The sequence below is a fragment of the Schistocerca nitens genome, chromosome 8 (genome assembly GCF_023898315.1).
Source record: "Schistocerca nitens isolate TAMUIC-IGC-003100 chromosome 8, iqSchNite1.1, whole genome shotgun sequence".
Classification (NCBI taxonomy): domain Eukaryota; kingdom Metazoa; phylum Arthropoda; class Insecta; order Orthoptera; family Acrididae; genus Schistocerca; species Schistocerca nitens.
In genome coordinates, this window is record NC_064621.1 from 517,362,043 (window position 1) to 517,378,950 (window position 16,908).

The following is a 16,908-nucleotide window of genomic DNA, read 5'->3' on the forward strand; positions in this document are numbered from 1 at the left end:
TGTTAATGGTATCCAAGCTTTTGTTTACTTTTCCTTTGCATTACTCATGTGCTCTTCGAGTCGCTGCCAAGAATTATTGATTCTTTAATATATTCATGCTTATTTCTAAAGAAATTTTGAAATTCACCCACCAATCAGGTGGATCTTATTAACACTACCGCATCCAAAATATCCGGAGTCCTATTAGTGGAAATTAATGTGGGTTGTGTCCACCTTTCGCCTTTATGACGGCTTCAACTCTGCCGCGAACGCTTCCAATCATGACCCTGAAGTCTAGAGGAATGCTAGGCTATTCTTCCTCAAGAGCTGACTCCAGACGTGGTATTGGTCTAAATGTTGGGGTGTGGAGCGAAATCGACAATCTAACTCATCCCAAACGTGTTCCATTGGGACAGGTCGGAACTCTGAGCAAGCCTATCCATTTCACAAATACTACTGTCCATAAACTATTGCTTCACAGATACTGCTTTATGACAGGTTGCATTGTCATGCTGATACAAATCGTGATCGTCTCCGAACTGTTCCTCTACTGTACACAGTACACAGCGGTACAAAATGCGTTCGTATCCAGAATGAGATTTTCACTCAGCAGCGGAGTGTGCGCTGATATGAAACATCCTGGCAGATTAAAACTGTGCGCCGGACGGAGACTCGAACTCGGGACCTGGAAGTTTCATATCAGCGCACACTTCGCTGCAGAGTGAAAATCTCATTCTGGAAACATCCCCAAGGCTGTGGCTAAGCCATGTCTCCGCAATGTCCTTTCTTCCAGGAGTGCTAGTTCTGCAAGGTTCGCAGGAGAGCTTCTGTGAAGTTTGGAAGGTAGGAGACGAGGTGCTGGCAGATGTAAAGCTGTGAGTGCAGGGCGTGAGTCGTGCTTGGGTAGCTCAGATGGTAGAGCACTTGCCCGCGAAAGGCCAAGCTCCCGGGTTCGAGTCTCGGCTCGGCACACAGTTTTAATCTGCCAGTAAGTTTCTTTACGTTCGTATCCTTCAACATTCCGAATTTAATTAAGTGCAATAAGGGGAGCACACCCTAACGCTCACAACATAATACAACGGGTTCCATAATGCACTGTTCGCAGGTAACGTTCTCCAGGGATTCGTCAAGCCAGTCACTTCCGTCGAATTGCAGCAGATTAGTGTGATTCATGACTCCAGATCACTCGTTCGCAGTAGTACTGACCACTGAAGCTTACGAGGAGCTGCGCAACCGTTGTACTCCATTCTTCTTTACTTCCTACGCACAGTCACAGCGCTAGCTGCACTGCTGGTAGCGCGTTGGAACTAAAGAGTGATTCCTACTGCTGATTTCGTGCGATATCTTTTACAACCACCCCTCCGCAATAGTCGAGGTTATCTGGTCATGGTCCAGCTGTGCTTGTTCCTTCGCGGTTCCACTACACAGTCACATCGCCGACAGTCGACTTCGAGAGCTCTCGAAGGGTTGAAATGTACCCAAAGGATCTGTTACTCAGGTGACATCCAATGACTAGTGTCAATCGAAGTGACTGACCTCTCCTGCGTCTGTACTGACAACACACTACTCCATGCCTCCTTTTATATTGGCGTGACACCTGGTTGTCAATCCCGCGTTACGTAGGGACACCTTCATAATTCTGATCGGGCAGTGTATATAGTTTATTACACATCGACAGAATCATTAGCTAAACCATTTTTTTCGTGTTGATCTTGTAATATCGTAACAGTAGGTTTATAGAAACAACCTGAGGACTTACAGAACACCGTGAAGAAGATCAGTAGTGTGATGGTATAAACTTATACTCTTTAAGTTTAAATGAAAGTATTGCTGCATATGTAGTCCATGATTCCTTCCTCCATTTTAAGGTACAGCGTTGTACTTCAGGCAAATGAAACTTTTAAAGTAGACAAATGTTACCATCACACATCGACGCAATGAAAATAAATGACTTGGGAACACGGCCGTTTTTTCGAATAATACCATACAATATGCAAAATCATGAGAGAGACATATTAGTTCATTTTGCCTACTCCACTGCATTAATACTACAGCTACTTGGCTGATTATTATATTAGTATGAAATTCCCTTCAGTAACTTTTTCATTAAACACTTTGTTGTAAATGTGAGTCATACAAGATAGGACCGCGACTGTTTCCTTATTCGTAGAGGGCTTTCCTTTTACAATTGCATGTTTTGTCAACGGTTGAGATTGAACCTTTCTTTTGTAGTGGAAACGTGTGTGATCGTCACAAAACTTCTCGAGTGTTCTCTAATGGTCCCCAGACAAGAAAACTGAAGCAGAACGAGAGAAGAAAACCGGAGGCTCTTTAGCCAAAAACCCAAAAATTGATACGGCCTTTTGACTAACGGTATTACAGAAGAAATGATTAACTATTGGCAGAAGAAAGGTTCCACAGACTTTCAAAATTGTGATGAAGTATCTTTGCAGAGTTCAGTTCTACTAGATCTGTTGCGAAATAATTAAAACATTGTTCGGAAATGTTCAGAGAATATGTTCGTACGTAGAGTTCAAAATCAAGAGACCGTCAACCGAATTTGGCTTTGTTTTTATCCAACTGCGGTTAGTGTATATTGCTATGCACGTAAGTTAATGTCCACTCAAAACACGGAATTAAGTGGAAAAGGCTTTTGCGACAGGAAGCCTGCATCTGATCGTCTATACGAGCATGAGATATGAAAGACTATGAATCACTAACGACTGCCGGCCGCGGTGGTCTCGCGGTTCTAGGCGCGCAGTCCGGAACCGTGCGACTACTACGGTCGCAGTTTCGAATCCTGCCTCGGGCATGGATGTGTGTGATGTCCTTAGGTTAGTTAGGTTTAAGTAGTTCTAAGTTCTAGGGGACTGATAACCACAGCAGTTGAGTCCCATAGTGCTCAGAGCCATTTTGAACTAACGACTGACGGGGAAAAGTCACAGGACGTATAGATCAAGAATTGGCGAGACAAGAGGCACAACAAACCCAATATCTGCGAACAATCATCAGAATTGTCGTCGTCGTCGTTACTGTTGTGGTCTTCAGTCCAGAGACTGGTTTGATGCATCTCTCCATGCTACCCTATCCAGTGCAAGCTGCTTCATCTCCCAGTACGTATTGCAGCCTTCATCCTTCTAACTCTGCTTAGTATATTCATCTCTTTGGTCTCCCTCTACGATTTTTACCCTCCACGCTGCCTTCCAATACTAAATTGGTGATCCCTTGATGCCTCAAAACATGTCATACCAACCAATTGTCGTTAGTACTATTAAATTCTGACAGATTTCAGATAGATTATATAATGGTAAGACAGAGATTTAGGAACCAGGTTTTAAATTGTAAGACATTTCCAGGGGCAGATGTGGACTCTGACCACAATCTATTGGTTATGAACTGTAGATTCAAACTGAAGAAACTGCAAAAAGGTGGGAATTTAAGGAGATGGGACCTGGATAATAAACTGAAAGAACCAGAGGTTGTACAGAGTTTCAGGGAGAGCATAAGGGAACAACTGACAAGAATGGGGGAAAGAAATACAATAGAAGAAGAATGGGTAGCTTTGAGGAATGAAATAGTGAAGGCAGCAGATCATCAAGTAGGTAAAAAGACGAGGGCTAGTAGAAATCCTTGGGTAACAGAAGAAATACTGAATTTAATCGATGAAAGGAGAAAATATAAAAATGCAGTAAGTGAAGCAGGGAAAAAGAATACAAACATCTCAGAAATGAGATCGACAGGAAGTGCAAAATGGCTAACCAGGCAAGGCTAGAGGACAAATGTAAGGATGTAGAGGCTTGTCTCACTAGGGGTAAGATAGATACTGCCTACAGGAAAATTAAAGAGACCTTTGGAGAAAAGAGAACCACTTGTATGAATAACAAGAGGTCAGAAGGAAACCCAGTCCCAAGCAAAGAAGGGAAAGCAGAAAGGTGGAAGGAGTATGTAGAGGGTCTATACAAGAGCGAGGTACTTCAGGGCAAGATTGTGGAAATGGAAGAGGATGTAGATGGTGAAATGGGAGATATGATACTGCGTGAAGAGTTTGACAGAGCACTGAAAGACCTGAGTCGAAACAAGGCCCCGGGAGTAGACAACATTCCATTAGAACTACTGACAGCCTTGGGAGAGCCAGTCCTGACAAAACTCTACCATCTGGTCAGCAAAATGTATGAGACAGATAAAATACCCTCAGACTTCAAGAAGAATATAATAATTCCAATTCCAAAGAAAGCTGGTGTTGACAGATGTGAAAATTACCGAACTATCAGTTTAATAAGTCACAGCTGCAAAATACTAACGCGAATTCTTTACAGACGAATGGAAAAACTGGTAGAAGCCAACCTCGGGGGAGATCAGTTTGGATTCCGTAGGAACACTGGAACACGGGAGGCAATACTGACCGTACGACTTACGTTAGAAGCTAGATTAAGAAAAGGCAAACGTACGTTTCTAGCATTTGTAGACTTGACTGTGTTGACTGGAATACTCTCTTTCAAATTCTGAAGGTGGCAGGGGTAAAATACAGGGAGCGAAAGACTATTTACAATTTCTACAGAAACCAGATGGCAGTTACAAGAGTTGAGGGACATGAAAGGGAAGCAGCGATTGGGAAGGGAATGAGACAGGGTTGTAGCTTCTCCCCGATGCTATTCAATCTGTATATTAAGCAAGCAATAAAGGAAACAAAAGAAAAATTCGGAGTAGGTATTAAATCAATGGAGAAGAAATAAAACGTTGAGGTTCGCCGATGACATTGTAATTCTGTCAGACACAGCAAAGGACTTGGAAGAGCAATTGAACGGAATGGACAGTGCCTTGAAAGGAGGGTATAAGATGAACATCAACAAAAGCAAAACGAGGATAATGGAATGTAGTCGAATTAAGTCGGGTGATGCTGAGGGAATTAGATTAGGAAATGAGACACTTAAAGTAGTAAAGTAGTTTTGCTATTTGGGGAGAAAAATAACTGATGATGGTCGAAGTAGAGTGGATATAAAATGTAGACTGGCAATAGCAAGGAAAGCGTTTCTGAAGAACAGAAATTTGTTAACATCGAGTATAGATTTAAGTGTCAAAGTTTTTCCATAAAGTATTTGTATGGAGTGTAGCCATGTATGGAAGTGAAACGTGGACGATAAATAGTTTGGACAAGAAGAGAATAGAAGCGTTTGAAATGTGGTGCTACAGAAGAATGCTGAAGATTAGATGGGTAGATCACATAACTAATGAGGAGGTATTGAATAGAATTGGGGAGAAGAGGAGTTTGTGGCACAACTTGACTAGAAGAAGGGATCGGTTGGTAGGACATATTCTCAAGCATCAAGGAATCACCAATTTAGTATTGGAGGGCAGCGTGGAGGGTAAAAATCGTAGAGGGAGACAAAGAGATTAATACACTAAGCAGATTCAGAAGGATGTAGGCTGCAGTAGGTACTGGGAGATGAAGCAGCTTGCACAGGATAGAGTAGCATGGAGAGCTGCATCAAACCAGTCTAAGGGCTGAAGACCACAACAACAACAACAACTATTAAGTTCATTTCTGAATGGGGATTAGCTTTCCGAGGTGACGATGAAATGACTGGTTCACCGAGAATTTGACATTTCCTCGGTATTGTGGAATTGTTACACGAATATGAACCCCCTCTACAACCCAGTTGTGAAAGGCATGCACAGAAAGGCACAGAGGGAGTGGCAATGTCGGCAGGCCGCTGTGGCCGAGAGGTTGTGAACAGTGGACGATATAAGTATCTGGAAAGCTGTATTGTGCTCGTATCACGAAGAGCAAATGTTTTTGCCGGCCGCGGTGGTCTAGCGGTTCTAGGCACTTCAGTCCTGAACTGCGCTGCTGCTACGGTCGTAGGTTCGAATCCTGCCTCGGGCATTGATGTGTGTGATGTCCTTAGGTTAGTTAGGTTTAAGTAGTTCTAAGTTCTAGGCGACTGATGACCTCAGAAGTTAAGTCGCATAGTGCTCAGAGCCATTTTGTAAAATTATCGCGGAAAAAAAAGCTTAGTGATTCTGTAGTCTAGTCGAGGTGAAGCTACGAAAGTCACTTTTCGACGGTTATTCCTGACAAGCACATCTTCTAATAATGAGCAAAAAGGCATCGTTATAAATGGAGCAACGTATCTTTCGGAAAAGATTTTTTGGAACGACATATTGGAGCGATTCAGTGCTACAAATATGTTTCAGGACCCGAAAATGATTCAAGAATCTGCCAAGCATGCCTTGGAATCATTGAAATCATTTGTTGAATCCGAAAGAGACGAGTTTGACAAAGAAGCAGCAGTTAAAGGATTACCAAATACTGACCTGAGGAAGTCACACACCAGAACAAGAAATGTAAAGTTGAATCAGCTCGGTTGTAAAGAGGTTACGTTCATCTGTCACCAAGAGAGATATTTAACGCATCAGATTTCATCCCAGTGATCGATCAGCTATGTTACTCTTACTGAAAGACTGCATGCATAAGATGCTTACGATGCTACCCGTGCTAGATTTGGATGTCTGAATAGCTTACAGGAGATGGATGCTGCAAATTTGCATACTGCCGCAGAATATAATGAAATAACAAGCAACCCGTTGCATGAAAGAAATTTAATTTCTTTATCGGTTTCGGGCACTTAGTGCCCTCCGCCAGAAGGCTGAACAGGAAAATACACCACAAATAAGTAGAAGTCAGAGAAGATAATTAAAGCTAGGGACGAGATCCTAAAAATTTTAAAGATAAAATGGGGCACATACTTACACCTATCGCACTATTTGCGAGTGTCAACAATAAAATGTACACAGCAAAAAGCCACGCTTCTAAAAAATAAAATGTCGCTACTTATATTAACTTCAAGAAACATATTTAGGACATGCCACATATTACTGAAGCACAGTAGTTATTCACTGTATCAGAAGTATACAACGATTCCTACGTTTCCTTTCTCCTATAGTTAATTTTGAGTCTTCGTTTTAGGTAATGACTTCGAATTATTTCTCCATGTACTCCAGTTATTGCTTCTCGCCCCCTTGATGCATCTCACGCGAGGGAGTATTTCCTGCTGCCACGCTTTACACCAATTCATAGACATGTTCAAAAACTTACTGTATCGTATCGTACCGTACAGTTTGTATTAAAGTCGTTGGATACAATTCTTTCACGACACGTACTTGGGACCTGCACCTATTCCAGTACTAGTTGTTTCATTACTGTATAATTATGCTCACGCTTCTTTCCCTCTACAGTTACTTTCCGATACTTAATAATAGCTAATGATCGAGAATAATATCTCCACTTACTCCTGTCAGAAGTTCCAGAAGTTTTGAACAGGTTCCCTACAAGCTTGCTACTGACCACGCTACAGCTGTATGTAGATTAGTTCCCAAATTTCCCATCGATAGCGCAACTCCTCATCGTATTACCTTATTATTATTTTCGATTATTCCCATTTAAAAGAGCGTTTGAACTTGAATTCCTTTATGATGATTGTTTGTTTTTTCTGAGCCCAAATTTTCTTCATGTGTTCACTGTGTTGTTTCTTTCGCTCCGCTGTCCATTTGCATCCTGGTCTCTTCTGTGTTGTGGTGTCAAATCCATGTTTTTTGATGTTCCTGAATTCAGTTCTATTTTCTGCATCGTTTACTGTTGTGTGTGCTTGTCTGAGGTCCTCTTCAACTTCTTTTATCCATTTTTTTTTCCCCCTGCCTGAGTTGATGACTTTAAGAATTCGCTTTGAAATTCTGTTTTCATTCATCCTGTGGATATGTCCGTAGAACTGCATTCTTCTTTTCCTTATTGTATCCGTAATCTTGTCTGTGTATTTATATAATTCTGATGTTGGTCTCTTCTTCCAGATTCCTTGCTCTTGTATCGGGCCAAAAATTTTCCTGAGAATTTTCCTTTCTTGTTTCTCTATTTCTTTGGTTTTAGTTCGCCCACCTATTTGTGTTGTTTCAGATGCATACAGTGCCTCCGGAAGTACGACAGTGTTGCAGTGCCTCAATTTTGCGTTAATGGATATGGACTTTTTGTTATAATAGTTCCACGTGAGTTTATATGCTTTCTGTAGTTTTTTTTTCTTTCCTCATTGGCCTTTAGGTTGATCCCTGATGGCTGGATGATTTCTCCCAGGTTAAAAATGTGGTACTTGTACGATTTTCCCATGGGTTGTCACAATAGGCAATTTGTCTTGTGGCACTCAATGTACTGGGTTTTCTCATATGAGATTTGCAGGCCAGTTCTTTGGGCAATTTCGTGTAACTTCTCTATGGCGTTAGTGGCTTCTTTTCTATTATTTGTGAGGATTGCAAGGTCATCTGCAAAAGCTAAACACTTCACATTGAATCTATTATCTTTTCTAATGCAGATTTTGGATTCCTTTGACTTCTTTTTCCCATGTCCTGATGATTTTTTTCAAGAATGATATTAAAGAGTAATGGTGAAAGTCCGTCACCCTGTCGCACTCCAGTTTGGATTACAAATGGTTCCTAGATATCCCCCATAAATTTAACCTTGGAGACTGTGTCAATTAATGTTTCCTGAATGATTGCTCTTGTCTTTCTGTCAATGCTGAATTCTTCTAGCGTCTTGCAGGGCACTACTCTGTCTATTGAGTCGTAGTCCTTTTTAAAATCTACAAAAGTAACCACTGTGTTTCGGGTGTTTCTCATCTGGAGAATCATTTTCAGATTCCAGATCTGCTCTATGCATGATCGTCCCTTGCGAAAACCAGCCTGGTATTCTCCTATTTGTGGGTCAGCTTGTTCTTCTAATCTATTCATGAGAACTTTCGATAGGATTTTATATGTGACCGGTACGAGTGAGATACCCCTGTAATTATTTGGTTCAGTTTTGTCCCCTTTTTTGTGGAGTGGATGGATGAGTGCGCATTTCCATTCAGATGGGATCTGTTCTGTTTCCCAAATGTTTAATATGATTTTGTGAATTTTTCCTGTTAATCTTTCATCATTAAGTTTCCATAGTTCTGCAGTAATTCCATCTTCTCCTGGGGCTCTATTGTTTTTCAGTGTCTTGATAATTTCTGCTATTTCGTTGATGGTTAGCGGTTTAGCGTCAGGATTTGGTGTAGACGTCTCGTAGTGAATGTCCTCTGTAGGTCTTTCGCAGTTGAGAAGTTTGTTGAAATAGTCTGCGAGGATTTGGCAGTTACTCTTCGTGTTAGTTTCTAGTGAACCATCCGGTTTCTTGAAGCAAAGATTGGGTGGCTGGTATCCTGCAATATGTTCTTTAAACGTCTTATAAAAATTCCTGGTGTTGTTGTTCTTAAAGTCTTGTTCTATCTCATCTAGTCGCCGTTTGTCATAATTTCTTTTTTCCCTCCGAATAGTTTTCGATGTTTGTTTTCGGATTACTAGAAATTGTTGCCATTTTTCGGATGTTTTGTGACTATTGGAGTTTTTCCAGGCATTAGTCCTTTCTTCTATTGCTTTGCCACATATTATATTCCACCACCTGTGTTTTCTCCTTCTCGGGGGTTGACCCAATTTCATTGTGGATTTGAGGACGTCCACAAGTTCTGTCCAGTTTGTGGTGTTTGTCTGACTAATTTCCTGTAAGATGTTTTCCTTGTTGAGTTTTATATATTCAGGGTCTGATCTCAGCACTTTTAGTTTTGGCTTTTTTCTATTGGTTGTAATCTGGTCTTTATCTGTAGAAGATGGTGGTCTGAGTCAAAAAATCCTCTTCTCGTTTTTACATTCAGAATTTCTGCTGTGTTACTCTTGGAGATGGCACATGGTCTGTCTGGAATTCACCCAACATTGTGTTGGGCGACTTCCAAGTATACAGTTTCTTGTTGGGCTTTTGAATTGTGTTGACATAATTACGAGGCCGAAATTTTCGCAAAAGCTTATCAATCTTTCCCCATTCTTGTTAGTTATCTTGTGAGCTGTATGGATTCCGGTGATTTTCCTGTATTTTTTCTCTTTACCTAATTGTGTGTTAAAGTCGCCTAACAAGATTATTACATGGTGTTTGGCAATTTTGTTTGTCGTCTCTTCAAGGTCATTCCAGAAGTCATCCACTTTTTGGCGGTTCTTCTTGTTATAGTTATTTGTGGGTGCGTGTGCATTTGTTGGCCGATTTGACGGAGAGCGTTGATATACGTTCTGAGGCAGACTGGAAGTCAATGACAGAGTCACTGATAGATTTGTGGACTGAAAATGCTGTGCCAAACTGCTTGAGTCCTTTCTGATTAGTTTTAACTGCTGGTTTTTCTTTGTAGATCCTGTTGTCTGTATCAAAATGGTTTTCGTCCGTATATCGTGTTTCCTGGATTGCAAGGATTTTGATCTGGAATTTTTGCAGCACGTCTGTAAGTTGTTTGATCTTGCCCAGTTTGAAAAGAGTATTAGTATTAAGTGTACCGATGAAGTGTCTTTGTTTTGTGTGTAATAATTTGGACGTCGTCTGGTTCTCAACCTTAGGCGTAACATGATGCTCCTGGTCCCCCGGAATCCGATGACCAGGATTCATTCCTTGTGTTATCATCATGTTTGGTTTTCAAGTTTTCATCATGTTTGGTTTTCAAGTTTTCATCATGTTTGGTTTTCAAGTTTTCATCATGTTTGGTTTTCAAGTTTTCATCATGTTTGGTTTTCAAGTTTTCATCATGTTTGGTTTTCAAGTTTTCCTTCCGAGGAAAGATCACGAGGAATACGACTTGATTGTTGAGATCAAGAAGGTTGCTGCAGCCCCACCATCTAGGCGAACAGACGCTGAACCCTAACCGCTGGATACCAGGCAGACGTTAGTGGATTTCGGTTGATAGTTTTGGTCCACCCCGGGTATTTTATTTCCGCGGTACCCTCCATATCTGGAGAGCATTCCCCTATCCGCCACCTGGGGAGGGGCCCGATGGGAGACTATCAACTCCACACGGGCATCGTATTACCTTATTTATCACTAGATTTTTTAATGATTTACTATGCTGTTTACATCCACTTAAAATTTTGTTTATGCCTTATGACAACTATAGTTAATTTATTATTTTATCGTACTTTTACCATATCTCTGGGACCAGCTTCTAGATAGGCATGTCATTAGCTCATCAGCTCCTGTTCTGGCATGATGTCTGCACTTGTTGTTTCTCTTCTTTATAGTAATTTTGTGCAGACACTATGAACCACATGTAAGCATCAAAGATCTTTTATTATATTACTTAATGCTCGTGTATATTTTTAAGGACCATGACATTTTGATGTATGCACATCATTGTTGACAGTCGCTAATAATGCAGTAGGTGTTTGTACAACTTATCTTTAAAGTTTTAAAATTTTTAAACTTTTATCCCTCATTTTAATGTTCTTCACTGAATTCTTCTTACTTGTTGCGAATTTTTCTGAATAGTCTTCTGAAGAAGAACCCGCAAAGAAATTAAATTTCTTTTATACAACTTGTTGCTTATTGTTACATTATATACGACTACGGTTGCTGAGAATGGATAAAATACTATGCTGCATAATAATTTGGTTGAAGTTTACAAAGACGACATAGAACCTAGTCTTGGTAATGAGTTGGTTCAATTTGTATCGTTGATACATTAATACAAAGAGGAATACCAAAAAGATCAGCCGGCCACTGTGGCCGGGCGGTTTTAGGCGCTTCAGTCCGGAACCGCGCGACCGCTACGGTCGCAGGTTCGAATCCTGCCTCGGGCATGGATGTGTGTAATGTCCTTAGGTTAGTTAGGTTTAAGTAGTTCTAAGTTCTAGGGGACTGATGACCTCAAATGTTAAGTCCCATAGTGCTCAGAGCCATTTGAACAAAAAAGATCAATCTAAAGAACTGTTATAACAAATTATTGACAATCTTAATTTCAGAGTGACCTTCCCAAAAAATGAAATTACACTGAGAATGTCCTTGGTTTTGATGGTCCCGAAATGCACTGGAAGCCCTCATTTTCAAAACTGAAAATTATAAGAAATAGACTGGGAACTGCTGTGAAGCAAAACCGTCTATCAAAGGTATCCCTACTCAGCAACGAGAATGGTTAACTTCGGCAGCTGGATTTCAGCGAAATCATCAATTTTTCGTCGAAAAGAGCTCGCAAGGTTGCATTCGTTAACGTCACATCTTTGATTTATTTCTTGTATTTTATTTTGTTATTATTTTCTTCCCCTAATAAATTATTGAAACACTCTAAAGAAATAATTAACCTGTTAAAAATGATTAGGGGCCTCCACTCCTTTGTTGCCCCAGGACCTCCACACCTCCACACCTCTACACCCGGCCCTGCCGGAACATGCAGCATGGCAGCTGTTCAGGATACAGTAGATTTATCCTAGCACATTTCAAATCAATGTTCAGTAAAATTTCTAGTTTAGAGAAAATAATTCAGTGTGTCCCTCGAGGAGAAAAACGAACGAAATCCACATTCGAGAGATAAAAGTGGAAATTATTATATTAGGCCGATGACAAAGGAAAATAAGTCACTACAACCAGAAAATAATTCAGACCGTTGATGTCCTTATATAAACGTAGACTATTCAATCGGAAGCACATGCAGCAGCAAGCGCCCTTTGAAGCGTACGTCCTTCCTGTATAACTACAATCTAAGAGAGCTACATATTAGACGAACGATTAAAAGTTACGACGTACAGTAAAATCTCAAACAGCAGCGGATGTCAGGAACGGTGTCTCGTTAGTTACACCTTCAGCAGTAATTCCATTGAAGGAGAAAAGTCCAGAGGCAAACATATCTGACAAAAAAATTTGCCCTAAACAGTGTTGCCCACACTCATCCATGGCGACGTTATTAACGGTTGATCCATTTGAAGTTAATTCATTAAAATGCACATTTGTGTGGGGATACTAATTAAATAGGTAAATAAGACTGTGTGTTCACTTTGTACCGAATGCGAATACATCTATCTGAACCACGTTACATACAGGGTGTTTCAAAAATGACCGGTATATTTGAAACGGCAATAAAAACTAAACGAGCAGCGATAGAAATACACCGTTTGTTGCAATATGCTTGGGACAACAGTACATTTTCAGGCAGACAAACTTTCGAAATTACAGTAGTTACAATTTTCAACAACAGATGGCGCTGCGGTCTGGGAAACTCTATAGTACGATATTTTCCACATATCCACCATGCGTAGCAATAATATGGCGTAGTCTCTGAATGAAATTACCCGAAACCATTGACAACGTGTCTGGCGGAATGGCTTCACATGCAGATGAGATGTACTGCTTCAGCTGTTCAATTGTTTCTGGATTCTGGCGGTACACCTGGTCTTTCAAGTGTCCCCACAGAAAGAAGTCACAGGGGTTCATGTCTGGCGAATAGGGAGGCCAATCCACGCCGCCTCCTGTATGTTTCGGATAGCCCAAAGCAATCACACGATCATCGAAATATTCATTCAGGAAATTAAAGACGTCGGCCGTGCGATGTGGCCGGGCACCATCTTGCATAAACCACGAGGTGTTCGCAGTGTCGTCTAAGGCAGTTTGTACCGCCACAAATTCACGAAGAATGTCCAGATAGCGTGATGCAGTAATCGTTTCGGATCTGAAAAATGGGCCAATGATTCCTTTGGAAGAAATGGCGGCCCAGACCAGTACTTTTTGAGGATGCAGGGACGATGGGACTGCAACATGGGGCTTTTCAGTTCCCCATATGCGCCAGTTCTGTTTATTGACGAAGCCGTCCAGGTAAAAATAAGCTTCGTCAGTAAACCAAATGCTGCCCACATGCATATCGCCGTCATCAATCCTGTGCACTATATCGTTAGCGAATGTCTCTCGTGCAGCAATGGTAGCGGCGCTGAGGGGTTGCCGCGTTTGAATTTTGTATGGATAGAGGTGTAAACTCTGGCGCATGAGACGATACGTGGACGTTGGCGTCATTTGGACCGCAGCTGCAACACGGCGAACGGAAACCCGAGGCCGCTGTTGGATCACCTGCTGCACTAGCTGCGCGTTGCCCTCTGTGGTTGCCGTATGCGGTCGCCCTACCTTTCCAGCACGTTCATCCGTCACGTTCCCAGTCCGTTGAAATTTTTCAAACAGATCCTTTATTGTATCGCTTTTCGGTCCTTTGGTTACATAAAACCTCCATTGAAAACTTCGTCTTGTTGCAACAACACTGTGTTCTAGGCGGTGGAATTCCAACACCAGAAAAATCCTCTGTTCTAAGGAATAAACCATGTTGTCTACAGCACACTTGCACGTTGTGAACAGCACACGCTTATAGCAGAAAGACGGCGTACAGAATGGCGCACCCACAGACTGCATTGTCTTCTATATCTTTCACATCACTTGCAGCGCCATCTGTTGTTGAAAATTGTAACTACTGTAATTTCGAAAGTTTGTCCGCCTGAAAATGTACTGTTGTCCCAAGCATATTGCAACAAACGGTGTATTTCTATCGCTGCTCGTTTAGTTTTTATTGCCATTTCAAATATACCGGTCATTTTTGAAACACCCTGTAGATTAAGCATACATGAAAGTAACAAAACATTTTATTTTTGTCTTTTTCATTGTGTTTACAAAGCCCACCAGTACACAACAATTCAAAATATATCAACCAAAATTACACAGAATATGAAACGAATTAGTACTTTGTAAAATCGATCATATCAAAAGTATTTGTCAGGGTACGCGTCGCAAGAACATGTAATCTCTGCAACTTTGGAACTTCTTCCGAAAGTAGCAGGCTTTGTTATTCCCGTCTGCAGACACTGCATTTACCACGCTTCCAGAGCCGCTATGTGCCTGCCGAGCGGTAGTTGGTGTCAAAGTGCGGAACAGGACAATTTTACTGGTTGTTCGATCGCTTTTTCTTTCGCCTTCGAAGCTGTCTGTACCTAATGAATCTCAAACAGAAAGAATTAGTTCTATGAGAGCAGGGACATATATGGGCAAGAAGCTGCTAAAACAGGACAAAGAAAAATGTATATAGTCTTAAGTATGTCATCATTAGCCCAAAGATAGGTTTTTACATAGTGACTCGCCGTGCTCTCCTGTCTTCTGCGATCCTCTTCACGTCCGCATAATTTCCGCTTCCCTTTACGTCGGCTGTCACCATGTATCTCCTCCTTCCTCTCAAAACTCCTCTCGCAAACTAGTCTGTTAACAAGCACTCCCGTCTCAACCAACGTCCCATTGAAAGTGTCTGACGAGGAGGAGGATGAAAATTGCCTTTGTATTTTTGCTTTAAACGATACAACCGATCCAAAGGAAATCGATAATGGGCCAGTGCCTTGAAATTGGGCTCACGTCGGTTGTGCCACAAGAAACACATTACTCTTTGTGTGCATAAATTGCTACTCGGATAATATGATGAATAGGCCTTTAATTAGCATTCAAAACTTCTACATACGAGGGTCACTCCAAAAGAAATGGACACTATTTTTGTAAAAGTACAGTTTTCATTCTGCATGTGTGAAAGTTTTACAGTGAGTAGATACATCCTTCCCGCTTGTTTTCAAACTTAGTTCAACTTGTTCCCGTGAGTGGCGCCGTCACAGCATGTCTCCAAGATGGCTGCTACACTTGACGTTCGTCAGAAGCAACGTGCTGTCATAGAATTCCTGTGCTGTGAAAACGAGACAGTGGAGAAACATCCACAAGAGGTTGAAAAATGTGTATGGAGATGCTGCTGTCGATCGCAGTACAGTTAGTCGTTGGGCAAGCAGGTTACGTGATGAAAGCGGGTACGGCAATGTTGAAAATTGTCCTCGGAGCGGCAGGCCTCGTACTTGCACACACTCCAGACAATGTGCAGAGAGATAACGAATTGGTGACTGCTGACAGACGCATTACAATGATGAATTGTCACGCTACGTTGGGGTGGGGGAAGGAAGTGTTTGCAGAATACTGAAAGTGTTGGCGTTAAAAAAGGGTTGTGCCAGGTGGGTTCCGAGGATATTGACAGTGGCTCACAAAGAAACAAGAAAAACGGTATGCAACGAACTTTTGGAACAGTACGAGAATGGTGGAGATGAATTTCTTGGAATAATTGTGACAGGTGATGAAACACGGCTCCATCACTTTTCACCAGAGACGAAGAGGCAATCAATGGAGTGGCATCATGCAAATTCACCCAAGAAAGATTCAAAACCACACCTTCTGCTGGAAAAGTTATGGCTACGGTGTTTTTCGATTCCGAAGGACTCTTGCTTGTGGACATCATGCCAAGTGGAACCACCATAAATTCTGATGCATATGTGGCGACACTGAAGAAACTTCGTCGTGTTCGACCACATCGGCAAAAGCAGGATGTTTTGCTGTTGCACGACAATGCACGGCCTCATGTCAGTCAAAAAACCATGGAAGCGATCACAAAACTCAGATGAACAACACTGAAACACTTTCCTTACAGTCCTGGCCTGGCTCCATGTGACTATCATCTCTTTGGGAAACTGAAAGACACTCTTCGTGGAACAAGGTTTGAAGATGACGACTCCCTTGTGCACACTGCCCAACAGTGGCTCCAATAGGTTGGTCCAGAATTTTACCGTACTGATATACAGGCGCTGGTTCCAAGATGGCGTAAGGCAGTTGAGGGATTTAAATTATGTGGAGAAATGAAAATATTGTTCCTAAAGGATGTATCTACACACTGTAAATCTTTCAAACTTGTAGAATAAAAGAGGGATTAAAAAAATAGTGCGCATTTCTTTTGGAGTGACCCTTTTATTTTATTGCGCTACAGGTTGAAATTTTAAATTGTTTACTGCTAGTACAGTTGTTATTTTACCGTGCTAATTAGTGTAAAAAATACTAATTTTGTTTACTGCCAACAAAACATATCTTGAAAAGTTTAGGAGTATGTTTTGTTTACTATTATTGTGTTATGACATTCGCAAATGTACCACTACTTCGGCTACACAGCGTTGCGTTTGTTATACCTTTGTCGATATTCATCTTATGATCTCTCTCAAAGATACATCCATTCCGACAACAGC